The following is a 23453-nucleotide window of genomic DNA, read 5'->3' on the forward strand; positions in this document are numbered from 1 at the left end:
CTTTATCATTTCAACAGAAAAAAATTTGAGAAAATATATTAATTCTGGAAAACTTGGCTTATTAGGCAAATCGGGCCTTGCATAGTAGGCCGAGAAGTGCGTTCTGGCTACTAGGTACGACATATATATATATATATATATATATTAGTATATTTTGGTAGCAGTCTTTCCTGTAGACATATTTTATTAAATATGACCGAAAAAGTAAGATTAATAATTCTAACACGAATTTTCTCAATCTTTCGTACATTATGCTTCACTGTTGGAGGTAAATCAAAAATCACTTCTCCAAAATTCATTTTTATTTCTAGTCTGACGCGACACGGGCGCGTTTCGTAAAACTTATTACATTTTCAAAGACTTCACAAATACACAACTGATTAGAACTTGCATTTCCCTGATTTTATATCTACTTTTGAGTGAGGTGGGAAGGGTGATGTGGCATTACATTTGAGTGAGGTGGGAAGGATGATGTGGCATTAGAGGATATTAATAGGGTATTAAAAGTATCAACACAAGACAGAACACGAAACAATGGATATTGAATAGAAGTGTTTGTAGAAAGCCTATTGGTCCATATTTAATATGGACCAATAGGCTTTCTACAAACACTTCTATTCAATATCCATTGTTTCGTGTTCTGTCTTGTGTTGATACTTTTAATACCCTATTAATATCCTCTAATGCCACATCATCCTTCCCACCTCACTCAAATGTAATGCCACATCACCCTTCCCACCTCACTCAAAAGTAGATATAAAATCAGGGAAATGCAAGTTCTAATCAGTTGTGTATTTGTGAAGTCTTTGAAAATGTAATAAGTTTTACGAAACGCGCCCGTGTCGCGTCAGACTAGAAATAAAAATGAATTTTGGAGAAGTGATTTTTGATTTACCTCCAACAGTGAAGCATAATGTACGAAAGATTGAGAAAATTCGTGTTAGAATTATTAATCTTACTTTTTCGGTCATATTTAATAAAATATATATATATATATATATATATATATATATATATATATATATATATATATATATATATATATATATATATATATATATATATATGGGAAAAACCACACTGAAATTTGAAAAGAATTTGAAATGCAAAGTTTCCTTCTATTTTTCAATGTGGGTTTTCCCGCATATATTTAATTATTTTAAGCCTATAAGGAATGAAAATTTTAAGTTAAGGGTAACACAATCCAAATTTCAGGAACTGATATCAGTATCAGAATTTAATTTGAAATTCTGCATTTCCACAGATGTATACGACTTTTTAATATAAATGTTTTATATTTTAATATTTTAACATGAATTTTGCAGAGTGGTGAACCAGAGTTGAGAGACGTGAGCCTCCGAGTGCTGGAACCCTCACCTTCCGGCCAGGCTCTTCAAGGAGTTAGCAAAGGCGTTTTGGAAAACTAGAATACAATCTAAGACTGTTTATACAAGCCTTGTAAGTTAGAGACTAAAGAACAAATCCACAAGGGCCGTGACGAGGATTCGAAACTGCGTCCGGGAGCATCCCAGACACTGCCTTAATCGATTGAGCTACGACAGGGAAAAAGGGTTGAAACCGAAGTATATATATATATATATATTATTAAATATGACCGAAAAAGTAAGATTAATAATTCTAACACGAATTTTCTCAATCTTTCGTACATTACGCTTCACTGTTGGAGGTAAATCAAAAATCACTTCTCCAAAATTCATTTTTATTTCTAGTCTGACGCGACACGGGCGCGTTTCGTAAAACTTATTACATTTTCAAAGACTTCACAAATACACAACTGATTAGAACTTACGTCTCTCTGATATTATATCTACATTTGAGTGAGGTGGGAAGGATGATGTGGCATTAACACAAGACAGAACAGGGGATATTAATAGGGTATTAAAAGTATCAACACAAGACAGAACAGAAACAATGGGTTTTGAATAGAAGTGTTTGTAGAAAGCCTATTGGTCCACATTTCTTGATGCTTCTATATTGGAGCGGAGTCTTGAGGTGGGTAGAATATAGTTGTGCAATAATTGGCTGTTGATTGCTGGTGTTGACTTCTTGATGTGTAGTGCCTCGCAAACGTCAAGCCGCCTGCTATCGCTGTATCTATCGATGATTTCTGTGTTGTTTACTAGGATTTCTCTGGCGATGGTTTGGTTATGGGAAGAGATTATATGTTCCTTAATGGAGCCCTGTTGCTTATGCATCGTTAAACGCCTAGAAAGAGATGTTGTTGTCTTGCCTATATACTGGGTTTTTTGGAGCTTACAGTCCCCAAGTGGGCATTTGAAGGCATAGACGACGTTAGTCTCTTTTAAAGCGTTCTGTTTTGTGTCTGGAGAGTTTCTCATGAGTAGGCTGGCCGTTTTTCTGGTTTTATAGTAAATCGTCACACGATTATCAAAATCGTTTATAGAAACGCGCCCGTGTCGCGTCAGACTAGAAATAAAAATGAATTTTGGAGAAGTGATTTTTGATTTACCTCCAACAGTGAAGCGTAATGTACGAAAGATTGAGAAAATTCGTGTTAGAATTATTAATCTTACTTTTTCGGTCATATTTAATAATATATGTCTACAGGAAAGACTGCTACCAAAATATACTAATATATATATATATATATATATATATATATATATACTGTATATATATATATATATATATATATATATATATATATATATATATATATATATATATATATATATATATATATATATATACACACTCTTGGACGCGGCCGCTCGTAGCCTGACGTACGAATCACAGCCTGGTTGATCAGGTATCCTTTGGAGGTGTTTGTCGAAGTGTCTCTTGAACACCATGAGAGGTCGGCCAGATTATATGCATAACAGAAGACTCAAAATGTATACAGATGATTTTGAAGTACTTTTACAATGGCCCAATGATTGACAGATGTAGTTTAACACTGGCAAATGTAGGGCTCCAATTGTCCCAACTGGACAATTGTTACCGGGACCCAACTGGACAATTGTTACCGGGACCCAACTGGACAATTGTTACCGGGACCCAGCTGGACAATGCTGAAATTACCAACTCTAAATGCAGAAAAGGTCCAAGTCATATTCTTATGACAAATAATACTCTTATGTATGGAATAAGAATCCTTGGATTTATATCTAGAAGCGTTAGCAATCAGACCTGTAATGTTGGCCCCACATGTGATGACCTGGCCCCGAGCCTGGCCCCCGAGCCTGGCCCCCGAGCCTGGCCCCGAGCCTGGCCCCGAGCCTGGCCCCCGAGCCTGGCCCCCGAGCCTGGCCCCCGAGCCTGGCCCCCGAGTCTGGCCCCCGAGCCTGGCCCCGAGCCTGGCCCCCGAGCCTGGCCCCGAGCCTGGCCCCCGAGCCTGGCCCCGAGCCTGGCCCCCGAGCCTGGCCCCGAGCCTGGTCCCCGAGCCTGGCCCCGAGCCTGGCCCCGAGCCTGGCCCCGAGCCTGGCCCCAGGTCGGCCTCGGGGAGTAGAACAACTCTGGGAACCCTCTCCAGGTATGCTCCAGGTATGTTATTGCTGTACAGAAAAAAGATAATCAAAGGAAATATAAACTTATTGTGCGAAAATTGTTTGAATCGATAATCGCAAAATCCATTCGTCTACACTTTGAAAAATATAGATTAATAAAGACTACACAAGTTTTACAAGGCCGCTCACGTATGACAAATTTGCCATCATTCTATTCCAGCATAATCTATGTTCTTCACACTTTTAGGTAAGAAAAGCTTCCTAGTATGTGCCAACATATTTTTGGCAGTTTCTTGTATACTTACGTTGTAATGAAGGGTTGAATTGTTCCTACAAGATCTATAGTTAATAGTATTAGAAAGCGAAGGAATTGCACAGTTATTGCAACTTTGTGCTGGAAGGATTACGCATTGCTTATCTTTAATAAAGCAATGATGATCAGGCCTGTGGCACTGTGCCATCCGGTAATTTATATTTGACAATATTTGTATTGCGATTTATACGTTCAATTAATTTCCCATTGCAGTACGGTCAGATAACACGGCCAGAACAGCTGCCATTTTGAATGGAATATAAATTGCATATTCAAAAAAGCAGAAAAAAAACCTCATTGTAATTCCTCGTTTATTATGGTAAAGCACAGCTGTTTGCACGACTGACTTTTGAAAATATAAGCTTCATAATTTTGTTTACAAAATATAAAATTCATGTTATTAACTCTAAAGGGAGTGACTTCTTTTGTTTCAAAATGTTTTATGTACGTGTGTTTGCATTTGCATGTACAGCTAACTCAATGTAATGCATCTGTATCATGTATTAATATTGCTCTCTAACACGCACGCGCACACTCGATCCTGCAGGCAGGCAGGCAGGCAGGCACACACACACCCAACACGGGTGGATACACGAACAAGGGGACACAGGTGGAAACTGAGTACCCAAATGAGCCACAGGGACGTTAGAAAGAACTTTTTCAGTGTCAGAGTAGTTAACAGATGGAATGCATTAGGCAGTGATGTGGTGGAGGCTGACTCCATACACAGTTTCAGATGTAGATATGATAGAGCCCAGGAGGCTCAGGAATCTGTACACCAGTTAATTGACGGTTGAGATGCGGGACCAATGAGCCAGAGCTCAACCTCCGCAAGCACAACTAGGTGAGTATACACACACACGTTCAAGATGACACGAGGCAAAGATCAACACGTGGCCCAGCCTCCGCCACGTGTTCATTTATCACCGGAAACGAGGACGACAGTGAGAATTTTGAGCATAAAATCCAATCACGAATGAGTGACTTGCTTCCTGAAAGCAAACGTAAGAAAACAGTTTGAATCGTCTTTCGCAAAAGTCATCTGTTCAATCTATTTCTTGAAAAATGGATTGCAAGGGATTTACATTATGGTTTTACTAGGGGCCGCACGTGTGCAATAAATTTAATCGCATTCTTTTCCGGTAGAAAGTGCCTCGTGGCACAGGTAAGAGGGGAGGGGAATATTGTCACTTAGATTAGAGCTTGTGTTTTGAAAGAAAGCAAAGTTGGTATATATGAAGTCCACTTGGAAAACGTTACTAGTGCAGCACTAGGGACTAGCACTGTCACTGGCACCGTATATACAGTTACTGTGCATAGCTAAACTCTCAGTTTTCAACGCGGGCTGAGCTTCAAGCTGTGTTACCGGACATATAGAAAGTAGTTAATAGTAAAGCTGCTTGTATATTCTTATTTATAGCCGAGGAACTTTTCAGTCGTTAAATAGAAGATCAGTATTTGAGCATACTGTTCACGAGTGTAGAGATATCATTAGGCAACTAAACCAAAATGATTGTCAAGTAAGATTTATGTGAATCCCTTCACATGTATGTTGTTAAATAAGGCTGTTGGTGATTAGCGAAATTCTCACGTAGTGGGTGACATTTTCCTTGTCCCAGTTTCTGACACCTGTCAGAAATTTCTCAACAAGTACTCAGTAGAATTTCTCTACCAATATTTTTTTAGAATTTCTGCTACTTCAGGAAGGGGACTTGTCATAATTATATATGCGGTAAAATGGTTTTGGGCAATTCTGTGTTTTCTGAAATTATCCGAAAGATTGAAACAATTAATGAAGAAAACTGCAGAAAATAGTTACCAGTCAATGTAGCTGGAATATTCAGCAGTGATCTTGCAGTTTATGCAGAATGTCTTATTTAATTTTAACTAAATGTTACAGAGTATATCCGAGATGATTTTCCTCTCGTTGCTTGAGTTACTTCCACAGAGTATGGGGCTGGTATCTGTCTGAACACTGACACCTTACTGTAGACTATTTTGACAGTTCTTATATCCCAGCTTGACCCGGGTCCAGCCCTACTTTATGTCGGGTATATGAGGCTGTTTAAACTACACTTTTCTTAGGAAGATTAAACCTTACATAATGTGGTAATAGCAAGCATGGGCTACTTACACCTCACTCATTAGCCGCACATAAAACATTCCACTATTTGCTTAAAATTTCAATGTGTAACACTCGCATGGAAAACTGGGTTTATTGCTATTCTAGCAATAAATTTTCATGGAACACTTTGGCGTTTCGACGAGCGAGGAAATTAATAGTTTGTATCTTGGCAATTTCCTTGGAACTGGGATTTTCACGTGTTATGGCGCTATCTTCGTGTTACACAAATGGTAAACGTCAATCACTGTGATATATTTTCAATCTGTTGTGATGCCGTTTATGGGATCCTTTTGTTTTGCACTAAATACTTTAACTGTTCCGAGAAATTTACCGTTTGACACGGCGAGAGAGAGATATAATAATCTACACGTGGAAGATATTAGAGGGACTGGTCCCAAATCTGAACACAGAAATAACATCACATGAGACCACACATATTGCAAGCAGGTATCAAACAGGTATTGTGACATTCTCTGTAAAATTCAAAGTTTGTCAAGTGGAGAAATTCTTGTTGCATTAAAACTTGGTCTCACGATGTATGATTGTTTTCTTACTCTAGTTTCTACCAATGGGCTTTGGTGGTTCATTTGTAAAATGGAGAAAGCGTTAAAGACGTTTTAGAATAATTAAACTTGAGTTGCCACAGAGGACATAACTGAGCCATATACTGTCAAGAGACAAAACTGGATATTTCATTTGAGAGACTAAGATTCGCCAACGATTTCTTACAACTGGCCCAATAATGATAGTATAACAATATAATACCTTACCTTGAGGTTACCTTGAGATGATTTCGGGGTTTAGCGTCCTCGCGGCCCAGTCGTCGACCAGGCCTCCTGGGGACATGTTTGGTAACTGATGCATATGTTTATATCTCTTTACAATGTTTGTTGTTGTATTGCTCGCTACACCGCTGCTGCAACCCGTCCTCCGAGTTGACAGTACGGTTTAATACTAAGAATAATAAGTACAATTCTTGACGGATAGGAATAGTACATAATTACACTTACCTGTGCCGTTACATTTACCTCCCCATATATTCTCCATGTTTTATGTTAAAAGAATCAGAATTTTAGGATGAAGTTTTCATGTTCAGTTCGCTATACACAAGTTTTAAATATAAAGATTTTTTTTAAGTTTTATTAAACAATAGAGAGTTTATACAAAATTTTTACTATGTTTTGCATATGAAGAAATACACACTTATATAATCATATAACGTCATGTACCTTTACTCAATGTTTCCATAATGATACTTCAGAGTTGTATTTCTACCTCTCGACATTGTTATACAACAAATTGTAAAATTCTCGTAAATAAAATTGTATTGAAACATAACATGGTTTAAGACTGTGCCTGAGCAACTGAAACTGTTGAGATGCCTCCAAGGTCTCCAAGTGTATGAAGATTTGCACGACCCGGCGAGCAAGCACTCAAGCACCAGCCGAGGCACCTGTAACACGGCCCGGCGAGCAAGCACTCAAGCACCAGCCGACGCACCTGCAGCACGGCCCGGCGAGCAAGCACTCAAGCACCAGCCGAGGCACCTGCAGCACGGCCCGGCGAGCAAGCACTCAAGCACCAGCCGAGGCACCTGCAGCACGGCCCGGCGAGCAAGCACTCAAGCACCAGCCGAGGCACCTGCAACACGGCCCGGCGAGCAAGCACTCAAGCACCAGCCGAGGCACCTGCAACACGGCCCGGCGAGCAAGCACTCAGAATCAGCGGGTGTAACACTACGCACATGTCCGCGTTGGACGTACACACTGTGCTTCAGGCCAGGTGACCGTCACTAGGTCCTCACTCTTACTATTATTACTGCCAAATTTCACGTAAAAAATATAATAAAGAGTAAACATAAGCGCGTGACCAGAAGGTCTACTGAGAAAACTATTATAAGTACTATATAAACGGTGCAAAACCAGAGGAAGACACCGCTTCCTGTGCCAGGTAAGTCCACTACGGGCTCACCATAGCCCGTGCTACTTGGAACTTGTTCCGAGTAGCTGAATCTATAACAACAACAACACAGAGGAAGAGGAAAGAGGAGAAGAAGAAGGGGGAGATGAGAAACAGGAAGCAGGCACACATAACACTATCTACCAGGCTTATCGTCCACACACAAGCCAGCACAGTATACAACACAGGACCGGGCCTGTGTTGTATATAGTGCTGGCCACTATATACAACACTATGTCTAATGTTGTTATAGTGGCTACTGGTCGCAACACAGCTCCCGGGCCACGTCACCTCCCATACCGGATACAGATCACCTTATCTGGAATGACAACTTGACAGGCAACACCTGAAGCACATCTCACAGCTCAAACGGTAATCATGACACACGCGCATGCGCCCGTACAAGCACGCAGGCGCGGCCTCACAAGCACGTATGGCCGAAAGTGGACGTAATTTGAAAATGAAAAAAAAAATGAAAATAAATTTGTTTTTTTTTTTTTCCAACAACAGTAAGTTAAGGGTCCTCTGGTAGGTTAGGTGGGCAGGAAATTCTCATAAAGTTTCAAAACGTTATGAAAAACGTTAATTGAAAGTTTCCTCTCCTAACCTTACCGAGTAAGCCAGACGACTCAAATAGAAAACGGAACAGTACTTCACTTTTGTGAGTCGATTTCATTTCAAATTACGTCCACTTTTGGCCATAGCGCGCATACGAGCCTAAAGAGACGTTATTTTTAAGAGGGCGGGTTGTATGACAAGCGCCCACGATTGCTCTTAGGACGAGCCAGGAACAAATAGGCAGTTTCTTTCACCTGATGCACCTGTTCACCTAGCAGTTAATAGGTACCTGGGAGTTAAACAGCTCCAACAAGCTGCATCCTTTTGATGTGTGTGTTATAGAAGCATATATGTAGCACATTAGTACAGTAGACAATGTACGTACATCAGTACATTAGACAACCGACGGTTACAAAAGCGGGGTCCAAGAGCTACCAACTCGATCCCACAGGTACAAACAGTTAATACAACTAGTAAACACACAGGTACACATGCACCCATGTGCCTTCATGAACAACAATGATAATCACTATAATTAAATATAAAACATAAAGGGTCATAACACGTGCGGTTTACAATACATAGAATAAAATGTTTTGTGATTATTCAGTCTATCCATTAAGCCCTTGTGATGGCAACACTGCAGTAAACAGTAACAGCTGACCCGTCCTCCACCCACCAGGCCTCCACCCACCAGGCCTCCACCCCCAGGCCTCCACCACCAGGCCTCCACCCACCAGGCCTCCACCACCAGGCCTCCACCCACCAGGCCTCCACCCCCAGGCCTCCACCCACCAGGCCTCCACCCCAGGCCTCCACCCCCCCCAGGCCTCCACCACCCCCAGGCCTCCACCACCCCCAGGCCTCCACCACTCCCAGGCCTCCACCACCCGGCCTTTACCCCCAGGCCTCCACCACCCCCAGGCCTCCACCACCCGGCCTCCACCACCAGGCCTCCACCCCCAGGCCTCCACCACCCCCAGGCCTCCACCACCCGGCCCCCACCCACCAGGCCTCCACCCCCAGGCCTCCACCCACCAGGCCTCCACCACCAGGCCTCCACCACCAGGCCTCCACCCACCAGGCCTCCACCACCAGGCCTCCACCCACCAGGCCTCCACCACCCGGCCTCCACCACCAGGCCTCCACCCACCAGGCCTCCACCACCCGGCCTCCACCCACCAGGCCTCCACCCACCAGGCCTCCACCACCAGGCCTCCACCCACCAGACCTCCACCCCCAGGCCTCCACCCACCAGGCCTCCACCCACCAGGCCTCCACCATCAGGCCTCCACCACCAGGCCTCCACCCACCAGGCCTCCACCCACCAGACCTCCACCCCCAGGCCTCCACCCACCAGGCCTCCACCCACCAGACACTTGTACAAACAACGGCTCCTGTCAAACTGTCAGCATTTGCCTAATACAGCTGACAACCATAAATGTATTTTTCATATTAAACGGTGTAAACAAAATACATTTTATCAGGGCCACACCAACTTGAAATATATATTAGAAATAAAATTAATATATTTCCCAACGTTTTTCCTCAACCACGCGGTCGGCCATGTGACACGTTCAGTTCTTGTTTTGTGTGTTTATTAATGTTTTTTATGTTCTTGATAACATGGCTACAAGTTTTTAATCTTTGATTTGTTTTACTGAATTTCATTCTTAATGCGTGTAGTGTTTTTCTCAGTTTGCGCCACAATATTGCGCAAATTCTCATTTCAGGTAAATATTAGTAAAACTTCGGTACAAATAATATACAATTACAGTATTAACCTGCATTTCTCATCTGCAGTTAAGTAAATGTTGCTTTCGTCAGAGCATTTGCTAAGCCTTAACATTTTTACTAATTATATATAATTTCCCAATGTAAGTACGGCAACATTTATCTGCAATTGTTTCAGTTACTCGTTTGTTCTGAATCAGAAACAGATTAATCAGAAGATAAAAAAAGACTTTCATTTCAAGCCAGGAGTTGGGGAGTAGAAGAACTCCCAGAACCCCATCAACCAGGTATCATTTATTAAACTATTTTTTCTTTGTTCCATGAAAATAGTGTAAAATACATAATGGGGCCCACGTTCTTAAATGTTTAGAGACCACTGTCATACCCTCTAACGGGAACGCTGTTCTAGTTCTAAATTTCATTTTTACTTATTTTTTCTTAAGTGTTAATTGGCATGAGCGTATTTCTACTGGTGTTATGCCTATTTTTTACAGAAACTGATTTAGATTTGCATTATCTAGGCTGGACCATGAGCTGAGGAAAGACTACGGAAACTGAGCTTTGAGTAAAGGCTGAAGAAACTAGACCTCGCTACACTGGAGGTAAGAACTTGGAGAAGACAGGATAACGACGTACAAGATCATAAAGGGGAATGACAAAGCAGTGACTAAAGTCAGGATGAGTTAAATAGAGAGAGAGAGAGAGAGAGAGAGAGAGAGAGAGAGAGAGAGAGAGAGAGAGAGAGAGAGAGAGAGAGAGAGAGAGAGAGAGAGAGAGAGAGAGAGAGAGACAGAGAGTAAGAGAGAGAGACAGTGAGAGACAGAGACAAAGAGAGACAGTGAGAGACAGAGACAAAGAGAGACAGTGAGAGACAGAGACAAAGAGAGACAGTGAGAGACAGAGACAAAGAGAGACAGTGAGAGACAGAGACAAAGAGAGACAGTGAGAGACAGAGACACATAGACGAACGCACAGTCACTGAAATACATACAGCAGCGGCAACAATGTTAGCACCAAGAGAAAGTTGTATTGACAGTGAGCGAGTTAAAGTACATAAAGGAATGAGTGTAAAGAGTGGCAATGAGTGCGGCGGGACACACCACCATTGTACCAGAGGTCGACCGCGTCCCCCAGTATTAGCCAGGTGAAAAGTGCAGGTTGGAATGCTGAAATATTTACTCTGTCTCTGGCTGATCCAGTGAGCTGGCCCAGTGAGAGTGAGCTGACCCAGTGAGCTGGCCCAGTGAGAGTGAGCTGGCCCAGTGAGAGTGAGCTGGACCAGTGAGAGTGAGCTGGACCAGTGAGAGTGAGCTGGTCCAGTGAGCTGGACCAGTGAGAGTGAGCTGGACTAGTGAACTATTAGGGGATCATTTATGAACATAACTGTTTCTTAAGTCTGATTTCACATCTTGTATATTTGCAAATATATAAGAATTCCAAGGCAGGTGTCGCATCTGGAAGATTTGGATCATTCTCTGCCACTTTCATGATCCACAGTCTGTTGTGGTTTTTGCAATGACTCGTCCAATGTTGTTAGTAGTAATGGTATTATGGAGTGTGATAGTTTCTGTGGTGTTGAGGAGAAGTGTACGTGTGCGCTTGATCTTGCACTGTTCCTGTCTGCCTGTCCCCATGGTTTTATACTGGTTCTGTCCGCTCGTCAATAATGCTCTGTTCCTCTCGCGTGAAAATCTGTGTATTGAAGGTCGTAGCATCTCTTATATTTTATAGTTTGCATAGCTTAGGGTGGAAATATCTGCACTCTGTTCCAACACGGCAGGCTGCATATTGTAGCATTTTCTGGGATGTGTCAAACTGCATTTAGTGCCTTTGGTTCCTAATCTGCATATTCCTTTTACATAATATTTGCACATTCTTTCTCTTGGTGATTGCAACCACATTCTCAGAAGCCATCTGTGTTTTCTGTCCTAATTTCCGTTTACATGTTTCCTCTGTGCCCACAGTGGCTCCCACAGTGGCTCCCACAGTGGCTCCCACAGTGGCTCCCACTGTGGCTCCCACTGTGGCTCCCACTGTGGCTCTCATTGTTAATGTTATCGTTTTGCCCACCATTATTTTTGTTATTATTGATTATTGTGTTCCTCGGCAAACTCTTCACACTCTTCTCTTGGATCTCTTAGTTACCAATTTCTGCGGTTTTGTTCACAGTCCAATATGTTCCATTTCTCAGTGGGTAGTGTGAAGACAGTTCTACAAATCTCATGATATTTTTATTACAAACACCATATTTAATGTCTGCCATATTTTGGGGGAAATTTTCATACATGTACGCGCATATGGGCGCATCCACACACACACATTCACAATCTATCTTTGTCCTGACTCTTCTCATTAGTTTTGCATCTGCAAACATTGATATGGAGCCAATTTCCTGTCAGGTCGTGTGTACTCGCCTAGTTGAACTCAACTAGGTGAGTACACACGACCTGACTGAGGAAATTGGCTCCATATCAATGTTTTTCAAATGCAAAACTAATGAGAAGAGTCAGGACAAAGATAGATTGCGAGGCATTGCAAACGAATTTGGACACTCTCCAGAAGTGGCCTGAAAAATGGCTGCAAGAACTTAACCCAGTCAAATGCAAAGTTATGAAAATTGGAACGGAGTGCAAAAACCAGTACAGCAGTATAGGATGAAGGGAAGATACTTCAATCAAAAAAGGAGAAAAGATATCCCAAATCTGATGCCAGAAGCCCACATTAGAAGAACAACTGTATATGGCATACTGGCTACATCCGTATATCCTTCAGAAACTTGGGTAAAGGGACTTTCCAGGCTCTATATACAGCAAAGGTGAGACCCACACTAGAATATGCATCCCCAGCATGGAACCCTTACCCGAATAAACACAAAAAGAAACTAGAAAATGTCCAAAGATATGCAACGAGACTTGTTGCTGAGATGAAGGGATTGAGCTATGAGGAAAGACTGAGAGAACTGGACCTTATCACACTGGACGAAAGAAGAGAAGGGGAATATGATAAGGTCTGACAAGCAACCACTTGTCATAATTTTCGCCCAGTTAGTCTTCACGCTCTCTCTTCAATCATCCTCTGTTTGTTTCCCCCTGATTAGTTCCCACTTACTAAACAGGAAGGGGAACGAGAGAGAGAGAGAGAGAGAGAGAGAGAGAGAGAGAGAGAGAGAGAGAGAGAGAGAGAGAGAGAGAGAGAGAGAGAGAGAGAGAGAGAGAGAGAGAGAGAGAGAGAGAGAGAGAGAGAGAGAGAGAGAGAGAGAGGGGGGGGGAGGGACGGAGGGAATTTTAAGGGGAAAGCGCCAAGCCATTACAACTATATAACACTTGGAAGGGGTCAGAATAAGGATTTGGGATAGGACGGGGGAAAAGAAATGGTGCCCAACCACTTGGACAATCGGGGATTGAACGCCGACCTGCATGAAGCGAAACCGTCGCTCTACCGTCCAGCGAGCATAGGCGATGAACTAAGGAAATCTGACATTCTATTCCAGGTACACAGCTGCCGTTCAGCACAGGTAACGTTCAGGGTAATTACTTTAGGAGGCAGTAGAGGGGCCAGTGAAGCCACCGGGGAGCGCCTGGTACCACTCCCCCGGACTACCTCCACCACCCGGGCCACACCTGGTACCATTCCCCCGGACTACCTCCACCACCCGGGCCTCACCTGGTATCACTGCCTGGGATCCCGCTCGTTATTCCCAGCTCACCCACCCAATCGACACAGTTTTTGTGCTCCAGCTTTATATATGCTATTTTCTCTTGTGATTATTTCGCAAAAAAAAAGAGAGATGACGCCACAATCTTTTCAATATAATATTTTGACGCTGAAGTTGCCCGGACATACAAATTAGATGATAGTTGTTTCTGTCACTATATTCCAGCTGTAACTCCAAGGCTCCATCGTCCCTGAGGCCTGGAAGGTGTATGACATTGAAGGCGCAATTGGTACTCTGTGAGAGAATTATATCAACAACAATCCAGACTATATTGAACAGTCTCGGGCCCCTGATGTTGATAGAGTTCTCTCTCAGAGTACATGTTGCACCTCTGCGCTTCAATGGGGGTATTCTGCACATCCTGCCATGCCTCCTGGTCTCATGTGATGTTATTTCTGTGTGCAGGTTTGGGACCAGCCCCTCTAATATTTCACACTTGTAAATTATTATGTATCTTTCCCGCCTGCGCTCAAGAGAATACAGATTTAGGCCTTTTAGTCGGTCCCAATAGTTTAGATGTTTTACTGCAGATTGCAGATGAGGAGTCACAATAACGTGGCTGAAAAATCGACTTGATAATGGTCCATTACGGACCGAAACGTCGCCGTCTCTTCACTTTCTAGTGTGTGGTTTGGTCAACATGTTTTACTAGATGATTCTAGCAGTAAAGGATCTCTGCACACTCTCCAGGTCAGCAAGGTAGGTAGCCTTTAGCATGAAATGCTGGAGAGTCTCTGTTAAAACATGCCTTCTTGTTTAGTGAATTTTTACTCAGTTCTGGGTGGAAAAAATTGCAATTATCAGAGCAACACGTACCTTTATGCAGGATATTTCTGAAACTTTTTGGGTGATTACAGTTGCATGTCCCATTAGTTTTTTCCTGCTAGCTCATATTTACACACGCTCCATGTTTAATATCTACAGGTTCCAACTTTGGGGAAGAAGATGCAACACTAACACGTAAAATGGCTAAGTCATCCTGTGAAAAGAGAATGAATATATATATATATATATATATATATATATATATATATATATATATATATATATATATATATATATATATATATATATATATATATGTCGTACCTAGTAGCCAGAACGCACTTCTCAGCCTACTATGCAAGGCCCGATTTGACTAATAAGCCAAGTTTTCATGAATTAATTGTTTTTCGACTACCTAACCTACCTAACCTAACCTAACCTAACTTTTTCGGCTACCTAACTTAACCTAACCTATAAAGATAGGTTAGGTTAGGTTAGGTAGGGTTGGTTAGGTTCGGTCATATATCTACGTTAATTTTAACTCCAATAAAAAAAATTAACCTCTTACATAATGAAATGGGGAGCTTTATCATTTCATAAGAAAAAAATTAGAGAAAATATATTAATTCAGGAAAACTTGGCTTTTTAGGCAAATTGGGCCTTGAATAGTAGGCTGAGAAGTGCGTTCTGGCTACTAGGTACGACATATATATATATATATATATATATATATATATATATATATATATATATATATATATATATATATATATATATATATATATATATATATATGTCGTACCTAATAGCCAGAACGCACTTCTCAGCCTACTATTTAAGGCCCGATTTGCCTAATAAGCCAAGTTTTCATGAATTAATGTTTTTTCGTCTACCTAACCTACCTAACCTAACCTAACCTAGCTTTTTTTGGCTACCTAACCTAACCTTACCTATAAATATAGGTTAGGTTAGGTTAGGTAGGGTTGGTTAGGTTCGGTCATATATCTACGTTAATTTTAACTCCAATAAAAAAAAATTGACCTCATACATAGAGAAAAGGGTTGCTTTATCATTTCATAAGAACAAAATTAGAAAAAATATATTAATTCAGGACAACTTGGCTTATTAGGCAAATCGGGCCTTGAATAGTAGGCTGAGAAGTGAGTTCTGGCTACTAGGTACGACATATATATATATATATATATATATATATATATATATATATATATATATATATATATATATATATATATATATATATATATATATATATATATATATATATATATATACTCGCATTTGGGTGAGGTGATATGTTGCAAAAGTTTTGGATGAGGTGAACAAACTTTTGACCAACACAAGACACAACACGGTGCAATGGGTGTAAATTGGATAAATGAGAGGGAAGAATGGAAGTAACTGCAAAGGGCCTATTGGCCCATATTTCTTCTTGATGCTTCTATATTGGTACGGAGTCTTGAAGTGGGTAGAATATAGTTGTGCATTTATTGGCTGTTGATTGCTGGTGTTGACTTTTTGATGTGTAGTGCCTCGCAGATGTCGAGCCGCCTGCTATCGCTGTATCTATCGATGATTTCTGTGATGTATGTTAAGACTTCTCTGGTGATGGTCTGGTTGTGGGAAGAGATTATATGTTCCTTAATGGAGCCCTGTTGCTTATGCATCGTTAATCGCCTGGAAAGAGATGTTGTTGCCTTGCCTATATACTGAGTTCTTTGGGGCTTACAGTCCCCAAGTAGGCATTTGAAGGCATAGACGACGTTGGTCTCCTTTAAGGCGTTCTGCTTTGTGTCTGGGAGAGTTTTCATGAGTTGGTTGGCCGTTTTTTTTTTAAACCTACTACATGAAAACCTACTCATGAAAAACTCTCCAGACACAAAGCAGAACGCCTTAAAGGAGACCAACGTCGTCTATGCCTTCAAATGCCCACTTGGGGACTGTAAGCCCCAAAGAACTCAGTATATAGGCAAGACAACAACATCTCTTTCCAGGCGATTAACAATGCATAAGCAACAGGGCTCCATTAAGGAACATATAATCTCTTCCCACAACCAGACCATCACCAGAAGTCTTAACAAACAACACAGAAATCATCAATAGATACAGCGAAACAACACAATCAAGGCCTAAAATCCTTGAAAACAGCAGCAGTTAAAGACCAAGTTTCCCCAGACGCCCCACACAGGGACAGGCAGATTACGACCAAATTTAGCTCCACAAACGCCACAAACAAAAATTATACAAGGCCAAATCCACCTCAACGCCACGACCTTTTATGGCCTCGGGACACTAAATGCTCTCCAAACGATATAAATACTGAAAACTGGGCATTAATTGAGGAGGGAAGGGGAGAGGGCGTCTGGGAGCAGAGGGAACCTCACAATATACTGTAGGAGGGCAGAAGAATTACCTCACAATATACTGTAGGAGGGTAGAAGAGTTACCTCACAATATAGGAGGGTAGAAGAGTTACCTCACAATATAGGAGGGCAGAAGAGTTACCTCACAATATAGGAGGGTAGAAAAGTTACCTCACAATATAGGAGGGCAGAAGAGTTACCTCACAATATAGGAGGGCAGAAGAGTTACCTCACAATATACTGTAGGAGGGTAGAAGAATTACCTCACAATATACTGTAGGAGGGCAGAAGAATTACCTCACAATATAGGAGGGCAGAAGAGTTACCTCACAATATAGGAGGGCAGAAGAGTTACCTCACAATATAGGAGGGTAGAAAAGTTACCTCACAATATAGGAGGGCAGAAGAGTTACCTCACAATATAGGAGGGTAGAAGAGTTACCTCACAATATAGGAGGGTAGAAGAGTTACCTCACAATATAGGAGGGTAGAAGAGTTACCTCACAATATAGGAGGGTAGAAGAGTTACCTCACAATATAGGAGGGCAGAAGAGTTACCTCACAATATAGGAGGGTAGAAGAGTTACCTCACAATATAGGAGGGCAGAAGAATTACCTCACAATATAGGAGGGCAGAAGAGTTACCTCACAATATAGGAGGGCAGAAGAGTTACCTCACAATATACTGTAGGAGGGTAGAAGAATTACCTCACAATATACTGTAGGAGGGCAGAAGAATTACCTCACAATATAGGAGGGCAGAAGAGTTACCTCACAATATAGGAGGGCAGAAGAGTTACCTCACAATATAGGAGGGTAGAAAAGTTACCTCACAATATAGGAGGGCAGAAGAGTTACCTCACAATATAGGAGGGTAGAAGAGTTACCTCACAATATAGGAGGGTAGAAGAGTTACCTCACAATATAGGAGGGTAGAAGAGTTACCTCACAATATAGGAGGGTAGAAGAGTTACCTCACAATATAGGAGGGCAGAAGAGTTACCTCACAATATAGGAGGGTAGAAGAGTTACCTCACAATATAGGAGGGCAGAAGAGTTACCTCACAATATAGGAGGGTAGAAGAGTTACCTCACAATATAGGAGGGCAGAAGAATTACCTCACAATATAGGAGGGTAGAAGAGTTACCTCACAATATAGGAGGGTAGAAGAGTTACCTCACAATATAGGAGGGTAGAAGAGTTACCTCACAATATAGGAGGGTAGAAGAGTTACCTCACAATATAGGAGGGTAGAAGAGTTACCTCACAATATAGGAGGGCAGAAGAGTTACCTCACAATATAGGAGGGTAGAAGAGTTACCTCACAATATAGGAGGGTAGAAGAGTTACCTCACAATATAGGAGGGTAGAAGAGTTACCTCACAATATAGGAGGGTAGAAGAGTTACCTCACAATATAGGAGGGTAGAAGAATTACCTCACAATATAGGAGGGTAGAAGAGTTACCTCACAATATAGGAGGGTAGAAGAGTTACCTCACAATATAGGAGGGTAGAAGAATTACCTCACAATATAGGAGGGTAGAAGAGTTACCTCACAATATAGGAGGGCAGAAGAGTTACCTCACAATATAGGAGGGTAGAAGAGTTACCTCACAATATAGGAGGGCAGAAGAGTTACCTCACAATATAGGAGGGTAGAAGAGTTACCTCACAATATAGGAGGGTAGAAGAGTTACCTCACAATATAGGAGGGTAGAAGAGTTACCTCACAATATAGGAGGGCAAAAGAGTTACCTCACAATATAGGAGGGCAGAAGAGTTACCTCACAATATAGGAGGGCAGAAGAGTTACCTCACAATATAGGAGGGCAAAAGAGTTACCTCACAATATAGGAGGGTAGAAGAGTTACCTCACAATATAGGAGGGTAGAAGAGTTACCTCACAATATAGGAGGGCAGAAGAGTTACCTCACAATATAGAAGGGCAGAAGAGTTACCTCACAATATAGGAGGGGTAGAAGAGTTACCTCACGATATAGGAGGGTAGAAGAGTTACCTCACAATATAGGAGGGCAGAAGAGTTACCTCACAATATAGAAGGGCAGAAGAGTTACCTCACAATATAGGAGGGCAGAAGAGTTACCTCACAATATAGGAGGGCAGAAGAGTTACCTCACAATATAGGAGAGCAGAAGAGTTACCTCACAATACCTCAGGGTCACCTTGCACTATAGAGTCAGCAGTCATTTTAATGCCATATTTATAGCACACGTTATGTATCTATTTTCGTTCTATTAAATAAAATCCAACTTAGGTATTTTTATTAATACAGGATATCCTTTCAGGAAAAATGTTTGTGAAACCGCTGATTGCTAGAGAGTGTCGAGGTGGTAATGACTAAGTTACCAGCTGGTAACAAAGTCATTAGTAACTTAGGTAATGGCTTAGTTACCAGCCAGATAGGCAGATGGTAGCTCTATCAACCACACTACAGAGCAGCCACAATCAGGAAGAATTCCAGAAGCATCAAACTGCTGCCCAACAGGAACTTTAGTGATTGCAGAATCATTACCCCACGTTTATTGTTGGTTGACAACCTGTCCTCAGGAAGGAAATTCCCTCAGGGTACTGGATTCATAACGACTATGTAATTAGTACTATTACCTATTCTCTGTCGAAGGTTAGGTCAAGTTTCATAACGTTTGGATATGTTAATATGGTGTAATACTGTCCAAAACGTGAAACTTGAAATTCGAAAACTATTTAAGTGTACTATTGAATTATATTTACAGAAAACCCAGTTATTCAGACCGTTTCAAAGAAAACATGTTTAGCATATACTTTTTTATATTTTAAACCAACCATTTATAATACAATAAAATTTTAACTTGACAAAACTGTCTGTTTAGGACAAAGATTCATTGCCAGCTTACAAGTAGACTGTTACTGGAACTGTAATACAGTTTCAGACCAGACCATCATAAATATATAGAAAACTATCCAGGTGGTTTAACGAGGTGGTTTGTTACTCATGGTAATAGATTTGCTCTGAGCTCCAGTTTATATGACTGGAGTATAGATAGATCACCAAATTCCTCCATGCTTGAGTGGCAACCCGGGGAAGGCTTCAAGTTCCAGTTGGGCAGCAGTTGGCTGCTTCTTGAATCCTTTTTTATTGTGGCTGTTCTGTAGCATGGTTGATAAAGCTACTGTCTCCCGCTCTTGGGCTGGATGGTAGAGCGACGGTCTGGCTTCATGCAGATCGGTGTTCAGTCCCCGACTGTCTACGTGGATGGGCACCATTCCTATCCCCGTCCCATCCCAAATCCTTATCCTGACCCCTTCTAAGTGCTGTATAGACGTAATGGCTTGGCGCTTTCTCCTAATAACTCCCTCCCGCTCTTGGGGTCAGTGGTTCGAGGCTCCTCGGGCCCAGCAGCTACAATAAGGAAGGATTCCAGAGACATCTATCTGCTGTCCAACATGAACTTCAGCCCTTCCCTAGGGAGCGACCTGGGCTTGAAGGTGGTGGATGATACACGCAAGTCGTAAATTCCAACCACTATATTATGGATAAGATTTCATTCCCAAAGGTTAAAAAGCTGTGGATCTCTTGGAGCTCCTCAGCTTCCGGACAGGGACCGAGGCACTGAAACACGAAACTGGTAACTCTTGATGAGCCTAGAACCCAATTCTCTAAGGCAAGGCTCCACTGCCCCAGCGGGCCACGGTCTCATGCTATGGGAACAAATATTTACTTACTTTCCAGTTGCCTGTACTTGTGTGATGTTACTGCTTTCCTGTCATTTGCCGCACCACTTGCCTGATCTGCACTAAAGGATATATAGGTGTTAGGGTGGATACACATGTGTAGTCTACATTAGCTCTTTGCCTCTTTTCTAGGAGTATATTGTGATACCATCTGGGCGAAGCACAGGATCGTCATTCACCAGGGGTTTGGACCACTAGAAGACGAGGTTTTCTCTCTGCTGGGCACGGAGATGATGTCATTAACTTCGTTGTGTCTTGCAGGAGAGTAGACTTACCCAGCTCAATAACACCAATGACTGGTAGAACAGCTTTTACTGCCTCAGTAATGTCTAAGTTGGGGGAGACAAGTTCACACTTGGCGGCACTGAGAATGAGGACTGGAGTTGGTCCCTGTTCCTGGATATTTCTTATATCCTCCATTCAAATGTATTCAAACACATGTTAACTCTTAACACAGCCACACACTGTCTTACAATGACTAACTTCACACACTTGAAGATAACACTAAGGCACCCACACACTACATTATGAAACAACCGTCTTAAACGGGCTACACATTGTTGAAATGTAAAAACTTTGGGGAAAAGGGGGGAGAGGGGGGAGCAGCGACAAACGTTGTAAAGTGAAAATTGTAAAATTAAACTGTTCGAAAATTGTAAGTATTCATGTATGTATGTATGTATGTATGTATGTATGTATGTATGTATGTATGTATGTATGTATGTATGTATGTATGTATGTATGTACTCACCTAATTGTACTCACCTAATTGTGCTTGCGGGGGTTGAGCTTTGGCTCTTTGGTCCCGCCTCTCAACTGTCAATCAACTGGTGTACAGATTCCTGAGCCTACTGGGCTCTATCATACCTACATTTGAAACTGTGTATGGAGTCAGCCTCCACCACATCACTTCCTAGTGCATTCCATTTATTAACTACTCTGACACTGAAAAAATTCTTTCTAACGTCTCTGTGGCTCATCTGGGTACTAAGTTTCCACCTGTGTCCCCTTGTTCGTGTCCCACCCGTGCTGAAGAGTTTGTCTTTGTCCACCCTGTCAATTCCCCTGAGAATTTTGTAGGTGGTTATCATGTCTCCCCTTACTCTTCTGTTTTCCAGGGATGTGAGGTTCAGCTCCTTTAGCCTTTCCTCGTAGCTCAATCCTCTCAGTTCCGGGACGAGCCTGGTGGCATACCGCTGAATCTTCTCTAACTTTGTCTTGTGTTTAACTAGGTATGGACTCCAGGCTGGAGCTGCATACTCCAGGATTGGTCTTACATAAGTGGTATACAGGGTTCTGAAAGATTCCTTACACAAGTTTCTGAAGGCAGTTCTTATGTTGGCCAGTCTATGTATGTATGTATGTATGTATGTATGTATGTATGTATGTATGTATGTATGTATGTATGTATGTATGTATGTATGTATGTATGCATGTGTCTGTGTATACGTGTAATTATAGTATGACAGATACGACCTCGCGCGCTTTTAATATTTATATAAATAAATATTTTTAATATTTATATAAAATGAAATTATACTTAAGGAATGTGGCACCATCTTTGATAACCAATTTATCAACACAAATTTCAAGTTATTCTAAAAACTGCCAACACGGAGTTACATTGCCCTATTTAAATGAGGATCTTTCTTTTAAGGAACAATTATGTCAAATACGAATTGTCATTCACAAACAATCACGTGGGATTTTTTTGTTTACAAAACCATAAGATCTCTCAACCAGGAATTTCTAACAATAAATCTCTAGATATTTCTAGACCACAAGCTGTCGTGTCTGCATCGGACTTCGGGCTGCAAACAAACAGTTTTGCATCTCAGATCAACAAAACCGAAGCGCGATAAGAAACGAGGTCGTGGGGGCAGTGACCCCCAGGTCGTGGGGGGTAGTGACCCCAGGTCGTGGGGGCAATGACCCCTAGGTCGTGGGGGGCAGTGACCCCAGGTCGTGGGGGGCAGTGACCCCCAGGAACCATCACACGAGCCAAGATGGACACACGAATCCCCCGGGCGCCTAATTCGTGCCAGGTCACGCAACACAACAGCACCAGACACACACACACACATTACACCACAAATACCTTCATCTCTCCCTACACTGGACTTCATAATATAAACATGTACAAAAAATTGTTCAACATACGTCAGTATGCAAATATTATGAATCATTTTGTTAAACGAAAGTTCCCAGCCAACCTCCATTTATACTTCTACATGTTACTGTAGAAGCCTACATAGTAGCCTACATACGTACCTACATAGAAAGGTAGGGAGAATGTGGGTGAGAGGGCCGCCTGAGTTGAGGTCGGCACAATAATGGTAACAAATACAAGGGTCTGAACCTAGGAAAGTATGATAGCGTTGCCAGATATCGGCTCAACAACCCTGAAAGTACCTAACATAAACGTGAGAAAGATGGATTCATAGCGATCTTAAGAAATATCAATGAATTTATGTTCAAAATCAGGCAAACAGGAAACTTGGGAATCAAAATAAGATTTAGTAGCAAGACATTTCGTGTCTTGAGTCATGTCTTACCCATTTCCAATATGCACTTCAGTTTTGATCACCGTACTTCAGAATGAACGTGAATTCACTTGTCCACAGAAGGGCGGCATGGTAAATCAAAGGAATTAGCAAATCCAACTTCATAAGAGATTAAAT

At 41.8% G+C, this 23453-nt stretch overlaps 1 protein-coding gene across 5 annotated transcripts in view; it reads right to left on the bottom strand.

Moving 5' to 3' along the window:
* Pgant5 (polypeptide N-acetylgalactosaminyltransferase 5) overlaps positions 1-23453 on the bottom strand; it is a 648526-nt gene that overhangs the window by 500809 nt on the left and 124264 nt on the right. The window lies entirely within an intron of this gene.

Source organism: Procambarus clarkii, chromosome 40 (assembly GCF_040958095.1).
Source record: "Procambarus clarkii isolate CNS0578487 chromosome 40, FALCON_Pclarkii_2.0, whole genome shotgun sequence".
NCBI classification, from domain to species: domain Eukaryota; kingdom Metazoa; phylum Arthropoda; class Malacostraca; order Decapoda; family Cambaridae; genus Procambarus; species Procambarus clarkii.